General features: G+C 33.0%; 1 pseudogene; it reads right to left on the bottom strand.

The window, feature by feature from the left end:
• Nucleotides 1–451: 451 nt before the first annotated feature.
• Nucleotides 452–22,859, bottom strand: LOC124374111 (annotated as a pseudogene).
• Nucleotides 22,860–23,052: the final 193 nt, after the last annotated feature.

Below are 23,052 nucleotides of genomic sequence, written 5' to 3'. Positions count from 1 at the left end.
GGCTGGATACACCATTTCTATTCAGCTGCAGTGCAAAATGACTATTTCATACCCCCAAAAACTATCTGAAATGGGTTAAATAGAAATATTGTTGACTGTCACTAAATTTTTCACTTAATGTTAAGTATTTATCTCTTCATCATTATCATGAACAAGAGTACAAAAAAAAATTTGTAATTACAATATTTTGTAGGGATTATTAACAAATCTAACGATGCAAAATATTTTAAACATAAAAATACAAACAACACTATTTAGGGTCTTCAGTATAGAAAAATTAAGACCTGATACAGTAATTCCAATACGGTATTGTATATTACTAACAATAAAATTTGATAGAAAACCCAGGCTACAATACTGTATAAATTAGTACATTTGATTAGATGAGTACAAATTTAGTTACTTTAAGGAATGTAAAAATTAATAAGTGTAAATTCACTCAATGACCAAATACAGTGGTAGTTTTTTTAATAACCAAATTTTTCCTGCTTGTTTCTCCAAAGCTGATTTTTTTATAATCAATACAAACTTTTTGAATAAACTGCCTTTGATGTTTTACTGTATAAACAAAAAAATACGATAAATTATTTCAAATGTTTTATAACAACACAAATTCACAGGCAAATTGTATATCTATGTAGCATGTATTATTACAAATCTCAAACACTATAGTATAGTTCTTTTAATATTATGCACAGGCTATGTCAAATCAGTTACAGCTAAATATTGTTTTTAATTCCTGGGTAAAAGTAAAAAAAAAGCACGTAGAATAGACTGAATGGTGTTTTTCTTCAGCCCTTGACAAGTGTTATGACAAAGGAAATAAATAAAAAAACTCTTAGGCAACTTTTCAAGTTTTGAAACATAACATCTAGATGAGTTTAAAAGACATCCTCACTGCTTCTTTTTTCAGTGAGAAGACGGAACTTGCTGATAAGGTCTGGGATGTTGAGCTCGCCATGGATGACGTTTATCTCGGGTGCGAACATTCACTGTCTCGGCAGTTTTGCTCTCTCTCACCCACAACTGCAATACAACATAAAAGTATTTACTCACTGTAGTGACTATTATTGTTAGCCCCTCTAAGGTCACTGTTAGAGGACTTTAGCTGCGTGCGTGACCTTGAGTGTGTGGTGATAGGCAAGAATGGTGGCGGGATAGCATTATGCGCTGCGTCCTGAAAACATTTCCTGTGACTCATGAGTAAAAACACCCTCCTTTCAGGAATCGTATTGGCCCAAATAACTCACACTCGCTAAAAACAGTCTGTTTTGTGATAGTGCTGATTGTGGTGGAATTAAATAATAAGAGAAAACCAAATATAATAGGACTTATCCTTGTTTTTCAGTTGTTATAGTGTTGTTGTTTAACAAGTTTTTGAAAATAACGTATTTGTCAATACTAATCTGCAAATCGAAATCGTGAGTTTAAAGTCGTTAAAAAGATTGTTGCGCCTTCATCTCAGCAGCTAGGACGTAAAACGTAACCCACCACACAGATAGTGTTTATTTGTTGAAAGGGTAGTTTTTGCACCCTACGAGCACAGCTAAATTCCTCCAACTGTATAGAGACGAAATATGTATGATCTTTTAAATTTAATACATTTCTTTCATAAAAAAAAAACTATTCTTCCCATCGCGAATGAATATCTTCTATGATCATTAACAATGTTTAGGTGTCTCATTGTTCACAAAGAAAGTATTTTCCATGTTCATGATCCTTAAAAAGCATTCTTCTATAGTACATCACTGATTCCCAGGAGGATTCAATCTGGTTTATAACCTCTAGTTCCAACCTACATTAGGGGTTACCAAACCGATGTGTCACTTAAATCATCTTATGGATGTCCAGGACATCACTAACTGCAAACATGGAGATAATGGGGTGCAAGGAAGGATCAATACGTCTAGTCTACTGCAGAGGATGACTGTCGGAGTGGGTGGGGCTCTGTAAGTGTTAAATGTAGTTGATAGCCTGGACTTATAAGGGAGGGCTATCCCTGCCCGCTTTGACTGGAAAGACTGATACAGAACTGGCATCCCTTTCTTCCAAGGATCATGACTGAAATGTGGTGCCTGCTATACCTTTTCATGGAGGTAGCCCATAACCCCAATCTTACTCATCCTGAATATCCAGTCATTCTGGAAGCAGTTGTAATAGTGTAATTTATGAAAATTTGAGACCTAATTAATATAAAAAAAAACTAAAAAGCAGTTAAACGCATCTTAATCATATCTTTTAATGAGGATAATTCTATGAATAAAAACAAGGTTGAATAAATGTAACGTTTAAAGAAAGAAAACAAGGTTAGTTTTACTGTGAAAACTGTTTAACAACCATTGGAAAATATTAAGTGACTGCTTAGCTTAAAAGTAACACCCAGCAGACGTGTGTGAAAGGGAGCTGAACTCAACATTCTGCATTGAATCAACCTTTCCTACCTTATCTATGTTATGTGAAGAAAACTTGGGTTGCTCCGCCATGCTTTTAGATTGTGCAAACATCGTAGTACACTCATTGTGCACCTGATGAGACAATGAGAACACCTCTTCATCTCATTACACCATCAGGTGTATTAAATAATTTATAGTCTAGACTTCTCTGATATGAAACAATGTAGAGTTCATTTTGAGCTTATTCACAGCAAACTATTTTTGGATCTGTTCATCCAGAAGTCAAGTCTGAAATAGCATTAGATTTCAGATGCTGCACTAAGGGGAAGGTGGAGTGAAGCTGAACTCAACATTCACAATACAATTATATAAGGTATGTTATGATGAATTGGAAATATTAATTGTTCCTCACTTCCACAGTTAAGTAACAGAAAAATTACAAAAACATTTGTTCTGTATAAATTTTTTTTTACAATACTGTACACTCAATGATTTTAAAACAATTCTTTTAACTAACCTAAAATAAAGTTGTACTGGGCCAACTGAGCATTCCTGATTTTTTTGTTCATGGTGTCCCCAGCATCTGAGTCCACTTCACAAACAAACCCTGCATTGTACAGTTGATCCTTCACCTGCACAACATATTAAAATGTTTTTAATATTACTCATTAAAATATCTATGCACAAATAGGCTGTTAGCTCCAATCACAATATATAATATTGTGTAACATAAAACTCTGTGTTACACAACTATACTATTTAGGACATTCAATAAAAAGAATAATATTACCAAAATGCCACAATAAATTTGAAAAAACAATAATGCAAATACAATATTATATACACTATTGGAACTGAAACAGAAGTAATTTGTATTACTAATAAATTATTAATTTATAGAAATAATATTGAACAAATATTTTAAGCACTTTTTAGTGTTCATGGATTAAAATTCAGTATCTAATAATAAACTGCACTTGAGCCATTCTTATATTCTGCATATTTAGAAATCTAAAAATCACCAAATAATCATGGTAAGTGGAATTTAATTCGAACTTTTTTCTACTTGTGCTAGAATAATTTATTTTCAATATATTTTAGTATTATATCAATGAATAAGGCACAAATATCTAGCTTCGTAAAACACAATTGAATGACAATAGAACACGTGTGTAAATAAGTTTACCTTCTCAGCGTAATCATTGAAGGGGGGCCCTACAGGGATGATCATGATCTGACGAGGCGACAGCCAGAATGGCCACTTGCCCGCATACGACTCTGTGAGAATGGCTATCATGCGTTCCACAGAACCCAGGATCGCCCGGTGGATGATGACTGGACGAGTCTTCTCCCCCGCCTCACTGTGAACAATAAAATTTTTGCAAATGTTCTGCAATGTAGTTTATTAAAAGTATAAGAAGTACCAATATTGGTTCACTATAGTAGAAAAAAACTCTCTTTAGACCATTACAATGTTCATTTACATGTAAGATTATCTCAATGAAATAAAATGTACTGTACACAGATATTGATATCATTAAATATTATCACAGTAAATTTTAGTACAATTTGAGATGAATAACTGTTTTGGTAGTATAATATTTTAATGCACACTAAAAGTTGTGTGATAAAAAACATCTTTCTAAATTAATTTAAATTGAACTACTAAGGAGTGAGTAGTAGCAAAGTATTTAAAATATAGCAAATATGAGTATGAATATATATATATATATATATACAGGGTGTATATTATGTCTGGAAACACCCAAATATATCCTTTAATAATTTAAATATAAATTTGAAACCTCTTACAATCGTGATAGAGATTGGGCATCTACTTTTTGGAACAATGTTTTGTTATGTCACACCAACGGGGACGTCCTGCCGAGGGTATCGTGAATATTCTTAATGGAAGCCTATACCTTGTGATACATAATTTTAAAGGTAATAGCTTACTGAATTGAATGCCACAAACCGCATCTCAAAGGAATTATTCTATCAGAAAATAAAGCATTTTTAGTATTGAAAATTTACTGATGTTCAACAATGTAATTTTAACATGGTTTCTTGCCACAAAATGTGTTACACTAATTTTTTAGCATTTTTTAAATGTTCAATTAAAATAAAATAAACAATTTATTTTTAAGCTGGTTTCATTAGTACAAATTTACTAGTTTTTATTACAATGAATAAAACTTATGAGTCCACTTTCCTCTCTGATTACTTATGAATCTGTACTTGGTGTTTTCCAGTCAGCAGGAAGGTTTAAAGAGACAAAGGTCACTAGCCTATGAGAAACATTATTGTGTTATTAATCATCTGGTCTACAGGTTTCAGTTTGTTGAGCATGGAGCTTTCACCAGACAGGTCTAAGCTTGGGAATTACAAATGGACAAAGGTCATATCATTCCTGTCGAGTTAATCAGTGTCTCTGAAGCATTGCTGTCAACAAGTTATCTAATTACAGTAGTTCAGTTTTTATTTGGCATTTTAATGGAATTGTCTGAAAGAGAACGAATTACTCTGTTGATGATGCGAGGATATGGCGATCGTCAAAGATCTTATCGGGAAGTTTGTAATTTGTTTAATGACACTTTCCCAGAAAGGAATCCCATAAGTGTTTCAACAATATCAAAAACTATTGAGCGTTTTGAAATGACAGGGAGTGTACGTAATCGGCCAAAGTCGGGTAGGATACAATTTGCAACAGATGAAGAACATGCACTAGATGTTTTGCAAACATTTATTGAAGACCCACATACATCGCTCAGAAAAGCTGCACAGCAACATGATATGCACCCTATGTCTGTGAGTAAGATTTTGAAAATTAATAAATACAAACCATTTAAAGTTCATTTAGTCCAACAGTTAAGTGAGGATGATTACGACAGAAGAGTTGAGTTTTGTGAACTTGTGATGCGCAAATGTGATGACAATAGAGATTTTCTGACCAACATACTATTTTCTGATGAGGCAACTTTTTTCCTAAATGGCAATGTTAACAGGCACAATTGCCGTTACTGGGCTAGTGAAAACCCACATTGGATTACTGAGTCCCATTCACAGCAACCACAAAAACTGAACGTATGGTGTGGAATTTTAGGTAACAAAATTGTTTGGACCCTTTTTCATCAATGGAAATTTAAATGCCGAACTTTACTACAATATGCTCCAAAATGAAATAATCCCAGCTATTCAAATTGCATCAGGAGAATACTTTGATAATGTATGGTTTCAGCAGGATGGTGCTCCACCCCATTATGGGAGACAGGTAAGAGAGTATTTGGATTTAAGGTTTCCTCATAAATGGATTGGCCGAAGAGGAGAAATCGAATGGCCTCCAAGATCTCCGGATTTGTCACCAATCGATTATTTCCTATGGGGTCATTTAAAATCCAATGTTTATAGAAGAAAGCCTCATAATTTGGAAGACCTAAGAAACAGGATTATAGAGGAGATTGCTTTGATAACTGAAGAAATGTTAGGCAACTCTGTCGAATCATTTTACACAAGATTGGCTCATTGTCAAACCGTAGAAGGAACACAGTTCGAACAATTGCTTTGACACCAAATGCAGGTAAAACGTTTGTTGTAAGACTTTTTCTAACAGCATACATTATTTTTATTTGTAATAAGAAATCAATAACATAAGTATTTCCATAATTGTACTGTAATAAAAACTGGCAAATTTGTGCTAATAGAACCAGCTTAAAATGAAATTTTTGTTTTATTTAATTGAATATTTTAAAAAAATGCTAAAAAATTAGTGTAACACATTTTGTGGCAAGAACCATGTTAAAATTACATTGTTGAACATCAGTAAATTTTCAATACTAAAAATGCTCTATTTTTCTGATAGAATAATTCCTTTGAGATGCGGTTTGTGGCATTCAATTCAGTAAGCTATTACCTTTAAAATTATGTATCACAAGGTATAGGCTTCCATTAAGAATATTCACGATACCCTCGGCAGGACGTCCCCGTTGGTGTGACATAACAAAACATTGTTCCAAAAAGTAGATGCCCAATCTCTATCACGATTGTAAGAGGTTTCAAATTTATATTTAAATTATTAAAGGATATATTTGGGTGTTTCCAGACATAATATACACCCTGTATATATATACAGTAGAGTCCCGGTAATCCGAGGTGAATGGGAACCGAATGTACCTCGAATTGTGAAGAACTCGAATTATACGGAACACTTTGAGAAAAATTGGGTTATAATTAGAACTGAAGGCAAACAAAAGAAATATGCTTTTATTACAAATACCAGCATTAAGAAATTACTTACAGAGGTCCAAAGATGCAATGTTTACTTAAAAAAACTGTCTAGAGTTTTTTGTTTCACCACACTGCAGCGTTTGCGGGCAGCCATGTCTCTCCACCGCCGAAGCAATAACGTGTCTGCCGCTGTCGCCTCTGCTTGCTGCTCTACGTAGCGCAGGGCCGCATCCAGTGCCGTGTAGCCGTCGCTGTGAGTCATTGCCGGGTCTGTCTCCTGCACACTTTCTTCTTCGTCACTCCCGTCAGCTGTCATGTCTGTGACCATCTCAACTATGGTGTCGTCTGTTGTCTCTAACTGTTCGTCCCTACTCATCCATTCTCCAATATCAGTTTGATTTGTCCCATTGCAACCAGGAAGTCTGTTTATTAAATTTATTAACGGTAGATCGTCATCTTCATCATCATTTTCAATTTTACAGACTCCGATTTTCTTCCATGATTTCTGGATTGTTTTCTGGTTTAATTTCGCTCCAAGCTTCAGCGATCCAATAAATAACATCCTTGATTGTGACTTTTTTTCAGGAAATCTTTTATGGTTGCCTCTCCTTCAATTGTTTTGAAACATTGATTGCAACAGACGGCGTCTGTACTTTTTTTTCAAAGTTTCAAGTACGCCTTGGTCCATAGGCTGAATGAGGCTGGTCACGTTCGGTGGCAAAAACATCGTACGTATGCCATCGCATTGCAGTTCCCCTTCATCTGGGTGTGATCCTGCGTTATCAAGTGTTAAGATGGCTTTAGAGGGTAGGTTGCTTTTTCTTCAAAAACTTTTTGGTTTCAGGAACAAACTCACTAAAAAACCAGTTTTTAAAAATTTGTTTGTCCATCCATGCGTTTTTTTGGTTTGTATAAGTTGCTGGAAGCGTTGAAATAGACATGTTTTTAAACGCACGAGGCTTAGCAGACTTGCCAATGACAGTTAGTTTTAATTTATGGCTTCCCGACGCGTTTGAAGCGGCTAGCACAGTCAGTCTCTCTTTGCTTTTTTTGTGACCCGGAGCAGCTTTTTCCTCCCGTGAAGCTAGAGTTTTTGATGGCAAAGTTTTAAAATTCAAACCAGTTTCATCACAGTTGTAAATCTGATCAGGTGTTAAATTTTCACTTTTAATAAGATTTTTTAACTTTTTCACAGAACTGAACAACTGCCTCGAATCCGCCGAAAGTTTCTCCCCACAAATTTCTAACTGCCTCACGCCATAACGTTTTTTCCAACGGTCAAGCCATCCTACACTTGCCGTAAAATCTTCCTCACCTTCATTGATTTCATTGTGAAAGTACAATGCCTTTTCCTGTAAAATAGGTCCGGAAATAGGACAACCTTTGTTTCTTTGTTGACAAAACCATAAAAATAGGGCCTCGCTAGTTTTTTCATACTCTGCTTTCTTCATAGACTTCCGCTCATTAGTACACTTTTCCGAGCACTTTTCTGATGCAAATTTTTCAATTTTATCGCGATTCCTTCGCCAGTCACCAACTGTCACTTCACCAACTCCGTACTCGGCAGCTAATTTTTTTAACGTTTCACCTTTATCAAGTCTTTTAAGAGCTTCTAGTTTTGTTTTTTATCGGTACAAACTTTCTTTTACTTTTTGAACTCATAGTTCACTGTACAATGAACACATAAATACTTCAGAAAATACTTTTTTACTAAAACTTAATATTTAGACAACAAGTACTGTACTAAATAACAGACGGGTAAGCGCACTGCGATCGTAATCTAGAACAACCGTACCGCAGTCGAACGTTGATGAGCAAACGAAGAACTGATTTATTTTTAGACAATACGGGGCGCGATGTTCCGTGGCCTTGACAATAGGGTGGGGGTGGGGCGGTGCAAATGAAGTGGCCACTGATGAGTCAGGCTGCCGGCTTCTCCAAGTAGCCTAGCACTCAGTTTACAGACATGCGCTCGAGTGTGTTGTACAAATATGTCAATATCACATTTTATTTTTTTACATGTGTTGGCTCGGATTTAACGGAACCTCGGACTATCGAGACTCGAACTATCGGGACTCTACTGTATATATATATATGACTATACAAGATAATATTATATATATATGAATATGAATTGTAATATCGTTCTAGTTCAGTTCTAACCTCATATAAAGTTTTCAAAGAGATCCATAGCCTGTTGCCATTCTATTCAGAAGCCTCAAGCAGCTCTTTTTCTGCACAGTGTAGACCAAATTATCACCTTCTTCTAACTATTTAACACCTTTGTTTGTGATAAACCATACATATACTTACTTGATGTATGCAAGGTTGAACCGGATAGGCAGTTGAAAGTCAAGCTGAATGGTGGCACATTGGTGATTCCGCCTGAGGGCGTCCATGATTGTAATGTCTATCTTTGGTCCGTAGAAAGCACCATCTCCGGGGTTTTCCCTCCAAGGCTCACCAAAGTCATTCAAACTGTCCGCAAGTTGCTAAACATAGGCAGTACTTAGCTTGAATACAAATTCTGTATAGTACAAGGCTTTTAAAGTAGTTGTTATGTATATCAGAAACTGTCTGCAAGTTGCTAAACATAGGCAGTACTTAGCTTGAATACAAATTCTGTATAGTACAAGGCTTTTAAAGTAGTTGTTATGTATATCAGAAACTGTCTGCAAGTTGCTAAACATAGGCAGTACTTAGCTTGAATACAAATTCTGTATAGTACAAGGCTTTTAAAGTAGTTGTTATGTATATCAGAAACTGTCTGCAAGTTGCTAAACATAGGCAGTACTTAGCTTGAATACAAATTATGTATAGTACAAGGCTTTTGAAGTAGTTGTTATGTATATCAGAAATGTTTGACTAAGATATTTGTTTCCAACCAACTATTTAAATAAAATTATTATTAATAAAAACCTAAATAATCACTGTAAAATCAGCCACCAATATGCAGAATAATACAATTTTTGTTTACAATTTAGAATATTTAAATAATAATCTGGCTACAAAAAGTTAAAGGCATCCGAGAAAAAACAAGGTATATATATTTTTTTATAGTGAACTGACTCAATATTATTTAATCCCAACCTTACAACTTGTATCACTAAATTACTATGTCATATTTTAAACAAAAACTTGCTTTTTTTTAGTTTATTTTAATAATTAATTTGGCAAGTGATGAGTGTTCTGCCTTAAAATCGAAATATTTGTGCCAAAGAAAAATGACTCCTGAGAAATTGTAGATTCAGGCTTGTGACAAAATTTGATGAATAAACCCAACAAAGCAGTATTACTTAAAATTGTCTGGAAATATCAGCAGAAGTATATGGGAAGTCTGAAAAGAAAAGAAATTCTTGAATTAGGAAGTTCTCGATATCTAAATGTTTGTGCAGTATCAATGACATTTTTTAATTTTAACATGGCTGAGTTAGACTATGTGGTAATTTAATCATATTTAATTATATACTTTATCTTGTGGTGATTTTAAGATTATAGCATACTAGCAGAGTTACCTGCGCCTTCGTACACAATTTTCAAAATTCAAGATTGGAGCTTTCTTAATGAAAGCATTTATGATTTAAAAATGACATCCTACAATATTTTTAAACATAAGTAGATGTATCAGATACATATTATTTCAGTATCCAAAGTTGAGAGATTCAAAACATAAATACAATTTTGACTGGTTCTATTTTAGGTTTTGTTGTATGAATAATTATATACATATAAGTCTTAATAACTTAATTTAGTCAAAAAGGGTCACCTTCCATTTATTTAGATTAATTTTCTATCTAAGATACTATTTCAAGTGTCATAGTTGAGTTTGACTTTTGTCCTGATCAAGAAAATATATACCAACAAACACCAACTTCGATTAATTCGGCTCTTTTAACCCTTTGAGTGCCGCGTCGTTTTTGCTATATGGTATGCATGAAATGCCGAGCCAAAATGCCTGATTTTGCAAGGGTCTGGTTAAAAATTAAATCAAAAAATTATTTATTGGTATAATGTCCTGGTTTTTTGTTTGTTTTGTAGATAAATATATTTTCTTTATAAATATAATACATTCAATAGTAATTCAACGTTTTTATACCAATAAAAAAAACACTAACAAAAACTTTATGAGCAAAAACATTTTGTTTCTTATTTTGACACAACGTAGTGTTATTGAAATATTTTGTTTTTTAATTTTCAGTTATGCTATCTTATACTCCATTTAATTCTTTACAAAAAGACATATAAAAACTTTTTTTATACTTATAATTAAAGTTTGAAAAAATAAATATGAAAATATGAACCGCTACAAAACTAAAAAGTTTCTAACCTAACCTGACACTCTGTGTCTTGTCTACACTGCTAATGCTTGAATCTAATGCCTGCATTACTAGGTCTTCATTGTCAGCAATGTTTTTATGACTCATTGTTTATAAATATCACTGAACAAACATAAAAACTATACGAAAGTATTTAGTAAAATACTAGCTGCTTACGATCACCGTAACTCACGGTCAAGTCATTGTTCTTAATTACACACAGACTAGAACACAATAATATAATATACAATATAATATAATATACACTACAACAAACAAAATAATATGAAGATACTAACACTACAAACCATTTTACATTTAAAAATTTTCAATATTTACAATAATTTGTGAAATAAACACCAGCGCAAACAAAACATGTGACGGCTCGTCCGTGTCGCTGTCGATTCGAAACTCAACTAGGAAGCGATCTCCTTACATCCGCCGTAAAAATCAGAATCTACCCAAAATTCAACAAACCTTCATCAAAAGTTACGTTAAATTTAGCCAATTTAGATAAATACTATATAAAATATAAGCGTTACTGCAGAAGTCGCAAATAGCGATTCTGGCATTTTTTGCATATAATGCAGGATCGCAAATAGCGATGCTCCGGCACTTAAAGGGATAATTTACTTTCTGTCTAACATTTTTTAAGTGCCACAGTGATAGCTTCCTTTTTCGTCCTGTTAAGGGACTACAAAATAAATAACTTACGTACGACTGAAAAGTGACTGCGGTTCAAATGAGTCAGATACGACTGATTAAATTCAATTCTCCTCTAATTTATTTACGGTTCCACAGTTCAGTTTATATTGTTGAACTTAGAAAATAAGCACATGGTTTTGAAATCCAACTTAGATTTAAAAACGTTTATTTGCAGTCTGCGATATTTCTGGTGCTATGAGTTACCCAGATCAAGAAAGTATGTGCATACGTAATATTAAAAAGACTACTTTAGTCAAAATGCATCTACTTTCGTCGCTTTTATTCTGCTTCTGATATGAGGAGAAGAGTGTTAAAGGAAACAATCAGTTTTGATAAACTTATGTGCAAAACATTCACAGCTTCGTTTATCAAGGTGGGTTTTAGAATAGTGTTCAAATATTATTTTCATTGCATTAGATGATTTATTTGTCAGTGGTGTGATCTAAAATAAAGATTAGATAGTAACTTTGTCTTTGCAATCTGCATAACACTACTGATCAAGCACTATAATTATTTAATATTTTATCAAATTTAAATGTAAACAAATTTTTTCACCACTTCGGTAAACTTCAGCTAGAAGTGTCTACAGCTGTTTAGAGTCAGTTAACATTGAGTATTATAATTATTAAATGTTTCCAGAATTATTAGATATTCTGAGAAACTATTCCAATGTTTCTCACATGTTAAATCTTCCTTCGACTTCTGAGAATATTTCAAAACCAAAATTAGCCAATCAGTCCATTTATTCAAAATCATTTTATTTCTCATTGACATTAACATGTATCGAGAATTGTCAATATGTATAAAATAACTAAATACTAAAAATATTCTTATTAAAGTTATTGTTATATCTGGTAAAACTACAAATTAAAAATATATTGAAAAACAGTACTAATGATATTTTTACTTGTAAGGTTGGGTGGGGCACAGAAATTCAGAGAGTGAGTAAAAACAGTTTTTTACAAGAAAAGTCTTTTAGTTTCTTTTTGAAAGATGCAAGTGAAGTGCTGGCTTTTAAATAATCTGGCAATCTAATATATAAAAATGAAACTGTTCGTGTGTAACAGCATCACTCACAAACGGCTGGACGGATTCGCCTAATTTTTTTTTTAATTTGTTCGTCTTGATCTGTAGAAGGTTATAGGATACTTTTTATCCCTTTCCCGATTCAGGATTCCGCCCCACTGGTTACAGAAATACCCGTAAGAAATGCATTGCAGCAAACATATGTTATTAAGTGAAAGAGTCTTTTCAAATTTTAATCAGCTGTTCTTTGTAAACATATATAATGCGACAAAAAATATATTTATATATAAATTTCTTTACACTTATAGTTTTAAAGCATAGAGTAAGCTTAAGAGAAACGACAAATTTTGTTTAAACTGTTTCTGCAATCATAATATATAAAAATGAATGTTTGTGTGTTTGTCCTTTATAGACTCAGAAACTATTGGACCGGATCACTATGAAAATTTGTATTTTTCTATGTAGAAGGTTTATACGCAATGCCCATTGATGTAACTAACCACCAGGCTGTACTGCAAGATATAAAAGTTATCAAAGCGCCTGCACATTATAAACTGCAATTACAACACAGTAGTTACGTATATTAAAATATCCAAACACTATTTGAAGGCAAAGAAATATACGGGCAAAGCTTAAGAGACGCGTGCGAAGCCGCGGGAAACAGCTAGTCTATTATAAATTGTAGGTCCTAAATATTCTATTGATTTGCGGAACATATTATTACTATGGTGGGGTACTGTTAAACTATTTTTATTTCTGGTGGGATATATATGATTGTGGGTAGGAAAATCGGTAATGTGTTTAAAAGTGTAAATTGAAACGGAATAAATAAAAATGGAGGGGAGGGTTAGTATACGTTCTTGGTGAAACACTTGCCTACACAGGGTTCCCACTCAATCTAAATACTCAAATTCACGGCTAATTCACGGTTTTCATGGTTAAAAAAAATTAAAATTCAAGGTCGGAAAGTTTTCATAAACAACGTTACCGGTACAAACAAAATCGTGTTGGAGAGGGGCGAAGTTGAGACGTAAACACTACAGACGCGGCAGAGCGGTAAAATACAATATAAAACTTCTTCCCATTTGACTAACGATGTCATTGGTCGTGCAGGAATTGACGGAAACGTCTAAAAGAACGAAATAACAATAGGCTTCAGTTACGACGCAAGCAATGAGCGGCGAGCGCCCGATTTTATGTGCGATTTGCTACATAATGAATATAACAAGGCATATTATTTTTACAAAACATCATCATAACAGTCATCAAAGCAATGACAAAGACAAATTTCAATATAATTAGCATGCACATAGCTCATAATTTTCTTTAACTTACAAGTTTGTTGATATCTGAAGAGAACTTTGTTGACACAGGTTAGACAAGATGCAGGGTGACAGGATTCGTACGTTGGCTAAGGCTAACTCGTTTGAGTCCATGAAGTACACTTGCGTGATTATTAAATTATTTTCTTGTTTAACACATTATTATTATTATTTCGATCAATTTCTTCCACAGGAAAATTTTCACATAATCACAGGTTCACATTTTAATTAGTACATAAGAAAAGGCAATTTTATTGAAAATTAAAATTAACATATAAACGTTAAATGTATAAAAATTATATACAACTTGTTATAAGAAAAGTTATTTGGTACCAGTTTATACAAAAAAAATTATATTTGTACACATAAATAAAGAAATTGATAAAAATGTCTAGAATAAAAGTGAATTACGATTAGCACTTTTTGCTAAGTTCCTGTATCTTATCGTCTAACTCAGCTGCCCTTTTCCTGGCGTCGGACAAAACCTGGAATTTTTGTGCTTCCAATTCTTTTTTTTCTATTGCAGCTAGCTTCCTCTCTTTCTCAGAATTAATTTTGTCTTTCATTTTCTTCTCGTTGTTTTGCCAAGTGCTCCGAGTAGTGGGCGTGGGAATTTTTGGCAGCATGAACTAATTCATTAGTGATTTCCATTGTCTCCAATCCTCCTGCTGCTGATACGCCGTCACAAACTTTTCTCAACGCGACTAAACTCTCCTCCTTCAAGTTTTCAACTATACACTGTTTGTTGACAGAGAAGCCTCTTTCAACAGAAGAAAATTTCCGTGAGAAAGTGTCAGAATGAGTTGAATGAAAAGCTTTAAATCTTTATATCAATTCTCACAATAAGAATAAGATTGGAGTGTCGAGCTGGGGAAACAAATCTTTCCATGTTGAGACATGAAACCAGCTGTTGTCCGAGGATGGGGGAGTGGAGTACACGATATACCCCTCCCCTTCCACTCTCATTGACAGTAGACAACAAAGGTTATTTTTACCATAACATCGCTGCACCACATTACAATAAATGAACCTTGTACGATATATTTTTCATCTGCATGAAATGATTAATAGCGTTAACGTAGTCGTATGGAACCCGACAAAATTATACTTGGGACGACTTCCTCGATTTGTAGTTTTGTAGTAATAAAGCTTAACACTACAAAGTTACTTGACGTTTGTTGTTTCCTGGTTAGAAAAAATGCAATGGTTTTTTTTCTAACGTTTTTATAACATGACGTTTCATTTGTAATATTTTACTAATACATTATACAATTTAAAACACACATTCACCATAAAAGATTTAAACCGTGTACACTCGTAAATATCCATGCAGCTTAGGAATCATAAAAAATATTATTGATAAGGAAAACGCATATCACTACCGTTTAATATCTAAAGAGATGAAAAATAAAATTGTTTTCTCAAACGACCTTACTGGTAATTAAAACAGTTATATAGGCCTATAAAGTTATGGTCTCGCTGCGTTAATTTGATATGTGTCGTGTAGGTTCTGCTCCGTCACATTATTATACTATTTATTTAACGCAAGACCCTAAATTAATTCAATTTATTGTCCACCATAAATTAAAATTTTTTATAATTATTACATTGTGTTTAACAGTCATTACACACAACGATATAGATATCGTACTGAATAGCATTTTTCTCATTAATATTTAAATAAAATAAGGGATTTAATAGAATGAAATTAAGTTAAAATGTAATTTAAATTCCTTACATTAGATTAAGGATTTGTATACTTTTTTTATTTTATGAAAACAATAATAGACTATATCTGATACAATAAAAACTCCAATACGAAAAGTGTTTACATTAAACGACAATCTATCAAGTAATTAAATTGTGTTATTAATCTCGCGTTCAATCAGAGAATGCCTTGTTTACAGCCGCGTAGCGTAGCCAAGGCCCGGAACCTGGCGACAGACAAAGACAGGCCTCACGTGATTTGAGCCGGAAGCGTCATCTCCCACCGGCCCTTCCTTTTCCTCATTTGTTTATAAACCATATTATCAGTACAATCGCTCAGATAGCAGCACCTGTCAAACTTCGTGGTCTATCCCCTACATTGCGTGCTACTTTTTACTTTGCAATAGCGAAGGTCAACTTTCCCATATGATCGTCTGACGACGACCCGTGTTGATTTTATTTATTCAAAAGTTGTAGAGATTTTCACGGTATGTAAACAAAATTCACGGCTTATTTAAGGTTTTTTCACGGTGAACGAAATTCACGGCTTATTCCCGGTTTCACGGTTTTCACGGTCGGGTGGGGACCCTGCTACAGCTCTCCAGGCCCCTCAACCCAAACACTAAACGAATAGCTCTCTTTTGCAATTTGAATACTCTTTGTAACAGAGAAGATGAACCCAGTCAGTTTTCAGTCATTTAGAGTCATTCAGTCAGTTTTAACAGGGCTGAGGTTTTATGCCACCCGCAATGGGTCAAGAATAGCAAAAACCGGTTTAATGATGGTTTTAACCTCAATAATATACTATTAACCTTAATACCTTTAGACTAACTAAACTTTCAACCATTACTAATTAATAATTAATGCAGCAGGAAATATGGGGATTTCCTGTGCTTAAACTCATATGTCGTATCTGGATGATACGACATATGAGTTTAACTCAAAACCAAAGAAATTAATTGGGGAAATAATAAAAAACCATAACAAGAATATTACTATTAACCAACAATATGGATAATACAAGTGTAATAAGATTGTAAATAGCTAAAATAGAAGGAGATATAAGTTGATATGAGGAAGAAAGTCTTTTTACAAAGCCATAAAGCTATAGAATATTTTGAAAGGTAGTTTTGAAATTATGTTTACTATTTAGTTCAGTTGTATATGCAGTAAGCTATATTAAACATCTTGAAATATAACAACGGTAATAAATATACATCTACAACTTTAATAAATATATAAAAAGTACTGTTAATTAATTACAATATATGTAAAGTAAAGGTGTCTGTGCCTCACCAGTTATATTAATAACACACACTTCAACAGCCTAATATATACGTCTCATTCAAAAGTTAAATTACAATCACATTTTTCCTACTTTTTTATAAATCTTTTCTAAAACTTATGCATGACTAAACGTTAAAAAGTTTCCTTGCTTGCTACTTTTGAAATTTCTTCAATAATAATATTACAAATATAAAGGCAAGATATATAAAAGAAAAGTGTGTAATATTTTGGGTGGTGCATGTGTAAAGACATGTGATGTTATCATCTTCACATTCAAATCGAGATAAACTGTGAAATAGGTAACTGATTTAGTTAGCAAGTTTCCCCTTAAATCAGGAGTGCAGAGTAGTGTTTTTCAATGATGACTGACTTTCGTGCAAGCTAGTGACTTCACGCCTGAGTCTATTGTTATAATAATTGTACTGTATATGCAAAGAGAATGTTTTTATATACCATGTTTTCATATAAATAATGATAATTAAAAAATCAATGATAACTTGTATCAAAATGGGTGTTGTAAAAAAAACTAACTTTAAGTTAGTATACTGTTTGCCCTAACTAATATAACTAACTACAACAGAACAAATTCATAGTAACAAGGCTACCTTCTCTGCCTCCTCCCATACAGCTATATCCCCCAGGAACTTGTCCGGCCGGGTGGAGAGGCATAGCTGGAATGTGAAGCCAAACACTCCATAGACGTGTCTCAGGAAGTCCAGGGCCCCCGTAATCTCTGCCTTGATCTGAGATTCAATAACTGTGTTACTATTTTTTGAAAACTAAAAATATACAGAGCACAAAAATGTGTACCTCAGAATGAAAAATCCAAGTTTTTATAAAAACTAAATTTAAGAAAATACTCAAAAGCACTGTTGTAAAATTCACTTTTTTCAGCAAATTTTAAAATTATCTATGAAAATAGTAAATTTTAACCTCCCTCTCTGGTTTTTTTTGGACTTCTACTTATCCTCATTTTGTTTAGCTCTTTGTCAGCTTTTAAAAATTCACTGTGTGTCAATGCTTTTTAGCCCTTACTAGGATCATCGCCTATGTTTTTTTAAGAAATTCTCTGTAGCTACTGATCCTTCATTGAAGTATAATTTTGCATCAGTAACACAAAATTATAGTTGTTAGGCTCACAAAATTAGTTTTAGGAAACCTTTTCAAGTTGAAAATTGTTAACACTTTCATCCTAATGAAATAAATTAGGATGTAAATCCTAATTTATGATTATATAGAAAATGCACTATCAATCTCTTTTATATAAATGGATATTACTGTCTCATAGAATGTAAAATTGTACTAAGTTACCTGAGGGACAGCACAGAAAATGTGTGCATCATCCTGTTGGAACCTGCGCACACGAGTGAGACCAGTGAGTGCGCCAGACAACTCGTTACGATGCAACACCCCAAAGTCAGCCATCCGCAGCGGCAGCTCTCTCCAAGACCTCGGCCGATGATCGAACACCAGACTGTACCAGACATAAATATTTTTCTGTTGTTTAATTCACACAATATGCCTAACATCCCACTTAGGCTAGATAATGATTGAACTTACCAATGTCCTGGGCAGTTCATTGGTTTCAAGGCGAACATCTCTTTTTCCACATCAAACGAAAACATATTGTCCTAAAACAATAAATAAGTTAACTTTTACAGGGTAGAACATAGGATAAAAGATTTACTCTAAATTTTACATCCTAAATTACAATTATTACAACTTTGTAATAAATTATTTCTTTCGTTCCATTTTTTAATTTCCAACATTACATATACAAAAGTAATGGACAAAACGAATCATTTTTCTTATTATGAAACTATTTGCTTTGAAAACAACATAAAAATATTTCAATCTACTAAAATAGTCTTTTTAGTTCAAAATGTTTAACTTCAAATCTACAAAATCGTAACAGAACCTGAACTAAAAGAGTGAAACCCACATATCCATCAATAAAAAAGAAATATTTGTTAAAATATCCATTTTAACTCTTGTGAACAATCTGTTGCATGGATCTCATCTCATGTTAGCTCTTGACTGGTATATAGCAGATCTGGCACACCACAAACGGCTACATGTTACTTTAGTATGTTATAGTTTGATCCACTTAGTCAATCAAAACTATATCTATGAGTCTATTTTATTATTTTAAATAGTGAGAACATAGCACTTGTATTACTGAGATGATCATTGGAGTTTTAAAACTGGGATAACTGTTGAAATAGGACAACAATAACGGTGTTTCCAGCCGTTAGTCCTGCCCCTTACAGTTTTATTTAGTTATTTGCTAGATACATACAGCCATATACGTTAGAATTTGATTTTGTTTATCAAAAACTTTAACTCAGTAATCAAATGTGATGCAGTTCTTAGCTGTGAATGAAATGATCTGTATGTCCACTGACTTCTATTACATAATATGACTGGACTCCATTGAATTATCATTTTCTAAAACACAATTGTGACAATCTATTTGGGTTATCTGCAAATGTAATAATTTCAAAAGTGTTCAGACCACATTAGTTGAAATTAGTGGAACAGCAAGAAGGTGACAACATACAAATCTTGCTGGCTGTGCCCAATCCAAATCTGAAGGTCTCTAATGAGGCATAAGGTACAATGGAAAGAGTCAAAATTAATCAGTAGTTTTTTGCACTCATGTTTTAAGACAGAGGTTGGCTGTTATACTGACTTTAAAAACCTGGGGATTTTTCTACACTTTTTTGCAATGGTGATAAAATAATGAATGGCCTGATTAACATTGAAAACACACACTCAGTTTAAATTACTATAAAGCGTAGACATACCGCATAGTGCTCCCAATGACCAGAAGTTTGCCAGAGCTTGGCATTGAAAATGTTTTGGGGTGACCACCTCTTGGGAAGCCTCTCTTGCGATACTCGGACCGGATGAACTCTATAAAGCTTGTTATAGATGTGCGCCCCTCTGGGTTGGAAGAAGCAGGACCCTGGACTCAGCTCATGGAAGAAGTACAGCTCTTGCTCCTGCAAACAAGGAAGCAAAGTTTAATATATCATTCATACTAACGTTCCAGTGCAGTATTGGTAAAGCAAGCTATGTCTAGTACTTACAGGACAGGGTTTAAGCTGAGATGAAAATTTTTCTCAGCAAAAATGCTACAAGCTCTTCAGACTTTTTAGCAAAAATGTTTGTCTTGTAGCACTTATTAATAGCACTGGCGTTCCGAAAAGATTACATTAATACTTATCTATAAACAGTCTGCAGTTATATATTACTTTAGCCTCCAGAACCAATACTTTAAATCAATACATATACTGATGTAAATATTATATAGTATTTTTTTAAAATATTTAAAACCTCAATAAATTAGACGATTTTTGTAAATAGGTTTTATTAAAAGCAGCAGTATAGTTAGAAAATAAAATTTTAAATTTATTGTTAAGTATACAAAAAACAAAGTCTTCACTCAGTTTAAAATACAAAATAAAATAAAATAGTATGGTTAATTTTATAAAAAAAATTTACTTTTAACATTAGTTTAACTTTAAAACACTAATTAGTCCCTACCAACATCATTCCAATCTGTAGCCTTCTTTGTTATTTTAAACACCAATGTTTTAAACCTCATTGAAATGGACCTTTCTATTAGTACCTTCAATAGACATCATTAACAAATTGCTTATACTCAACCTTTTACGAATGTTTCGACATTTCAAAACAAAAATCTGACTATAACATGAAAATCTCCAGTATTAGTTATAGTGTGCCAAGATAAGACTTTTAGAAGTGCACAATGTGCGTTTTAATTCATAAATGTCAGCCACGGCACTGTAGTATCAGTATCATAACCTCTGTTATAACAACAAGCATGGGTGTTTGTTGAATATATACTATCGCATCAAAAAGTACAGGTAACCTAGTTTTGAACATTGACCCCATAACTAATTGAGAACAAAACACGAGAGTAAAAATTAAAATGTAGCTGGTTTATTCCTGTGTCTAGAAATTAATCAAATTTGTTTATAGACATTAAATATAGTTCCATGTGTTGTTAGGTAGCTTTGTACATATCTTGTATAAAACTTTGGTCTTATTAGGATTACAAGTTTTCAGGTTATGAATGTTCAAAATTACAGTTTTGGTTGAACAGGTGCCTTTTTTCATTTTTACAGACAGAAAAATAATAAAGAGTATGCTAATACAAGTAGCGTTGTCCATCACAAAAGGTGGATATGAGAGAATATAATGTATTACCCTTCCAAGCTTGCGGTGGTCCCTTTTAGCTGCTTCCCTCCTGGAATTTTTCCCACTCCTTCATCTTTTTGTTGTCTGGGAATGCAATCCCATAAATTCTTTGGAGAGACTCAGCATCCGACTTGCCTTCCCAGTAGGTAGCCGAGTTCTTAAAAAAGTGGAAAAACAGCTATGAAGAGGTTATTTTCAAAACAAATGTTAATAAATTGTATTTATTATATATATAATCAGCAAGTGAGAGATCTGGGTTAGAGTCCCGGCGGAACAAGTACTTTTTTGTGATTTCAATATTTAGTAAAAATTACACACACACACACACACACCTTTCAGACATAATATCAAAAAACTTAAAAAATTGGTAAAATAACACTTGAATTCTTCTTATGATTTGAGAATAATGTTTTGCTGGCACAGGCAATACAATTCATTAGTGGAAGAAGAGTTTATATAAGGGATGTATACAAATATATGCCTCTAGTTAGCAGTTATAGGACAGAATTAATGAAAATGTGGTATTGTAAAAAGTGATTTTAAAAAAGTAAATATTACAGTTAACACAATCATAATAAAAATTTAAAAACGCTTCTGCAGTATAATGTTTAAAAGTTTTTATGCTCGCTTATCAACAGATTTCATTAAAAAATTGCAATAGCAAAATAGTATGCATTTTGGAAAATTTTTATAACTAAAAACAGGTTTTTTTATTTGACTTTTATAATTTTTTTCAGGTGCCATTTTGTTAATATTAAAGTAAATTACACCATTATTTTTTTTCCTCTTATTTATTTAAACTAACAGCAGAACCAATTGAGAGTTACATTTGAAAATAATATTGTAAACTTTAGTAGGTACTGTAATTACTACGCTATAGAATAAAAATATTTTATGATAATTTTGTTCTAATCATAAAAAGTATTTTAAATTGTTTATTAGTTGTAGAAAATGTGTGTCTGTTATATACATAAATTATATAAGTTATTCTTATGAAGCATTGGTTAAGAAAAAAACAATTTTTTGAAAAACCTCACAAAGAGAAGGCCTAAAATACTGAACTAGTGCGTTCGGAGAATTCCTTTATCAGTTTCTAGGGTTATTTATGTACATCATAGTGTTTACTGCTTAATTTTGAAAAAATTATATCAAATGTTCCTAGCTTTAAAGAATACAGAGATTTTTATACATTGTTAAGTCTGGCCAATTGTCCAAAACCGTAGGCTGGTTAGAAAAAACTCACTTGCTGGTTGTTGGTAAAATGAAATATACTGAGCATTAAAACTATAAAAGGTTTTAGTAAAATATCACAATATTCATTATTTAGTTTTGATAATAGAATTCGGTTTTTGTTAAATCTTTAAATTTTAAAAGAAAAATTTACAAACTTGGTTCATCCAACAATATCTTATATAACCTTAGTAATCTTGAAGGCCTTGACCTTGCCGGTGTGACGGATGTGAGGACCACGGCACAGATCTATAAGTGAGCCACAGCGGTACACAGTTGGTGGTAGGGGTGGTCACCTTCTCTTTCAGGATACGCTGCTTGAACTCATTGTACTGTAAAACCAAAAGTAGTTGAGAGTGATTATTCAACATGACCGCAATCATTACAGTAGCTTCAATAATTACAACTTCCTGGATTTCTACCTGTACACATTGCCTTTTTATAGCTACAACAAGGATTTTGTTTTTATTTTTACATTAAGGATATGATTACCATTATTGGAAACATTTTTATTTTTCTGTTTGGAATTACTGTATTCTATTATTCTATTCTATTATTGTTTGCTTATCACTAGTCTTATCAGTGAGTGGAAATCATATTTCAAGGTCATTTAGC

This window comes from Homalodisca vitripennis, unplaced genomic scaffold (assembly GCF_021130785.1).
Source record: "Homalodisca vitripennis isolate AUS2020 unplaced genomic scaffold, UT_GWSS_2.1 ScUCBcl_7316;HRSCAF=14955, whole genome shotgun sequence".
In the NCBI taxonomy this organism is placed as follows: Eukaryota; Metazoa; Arthropoda; class Insecta; order Hemiptera; family Cicadellidae; genus Homalodisca; species Homalodisca vitripennis.
The sequence above is the reverse complement of the archived record's forward strand: the minus strand, read 5'-3'. Positions and strand labels throughout refer to the sequence as shown.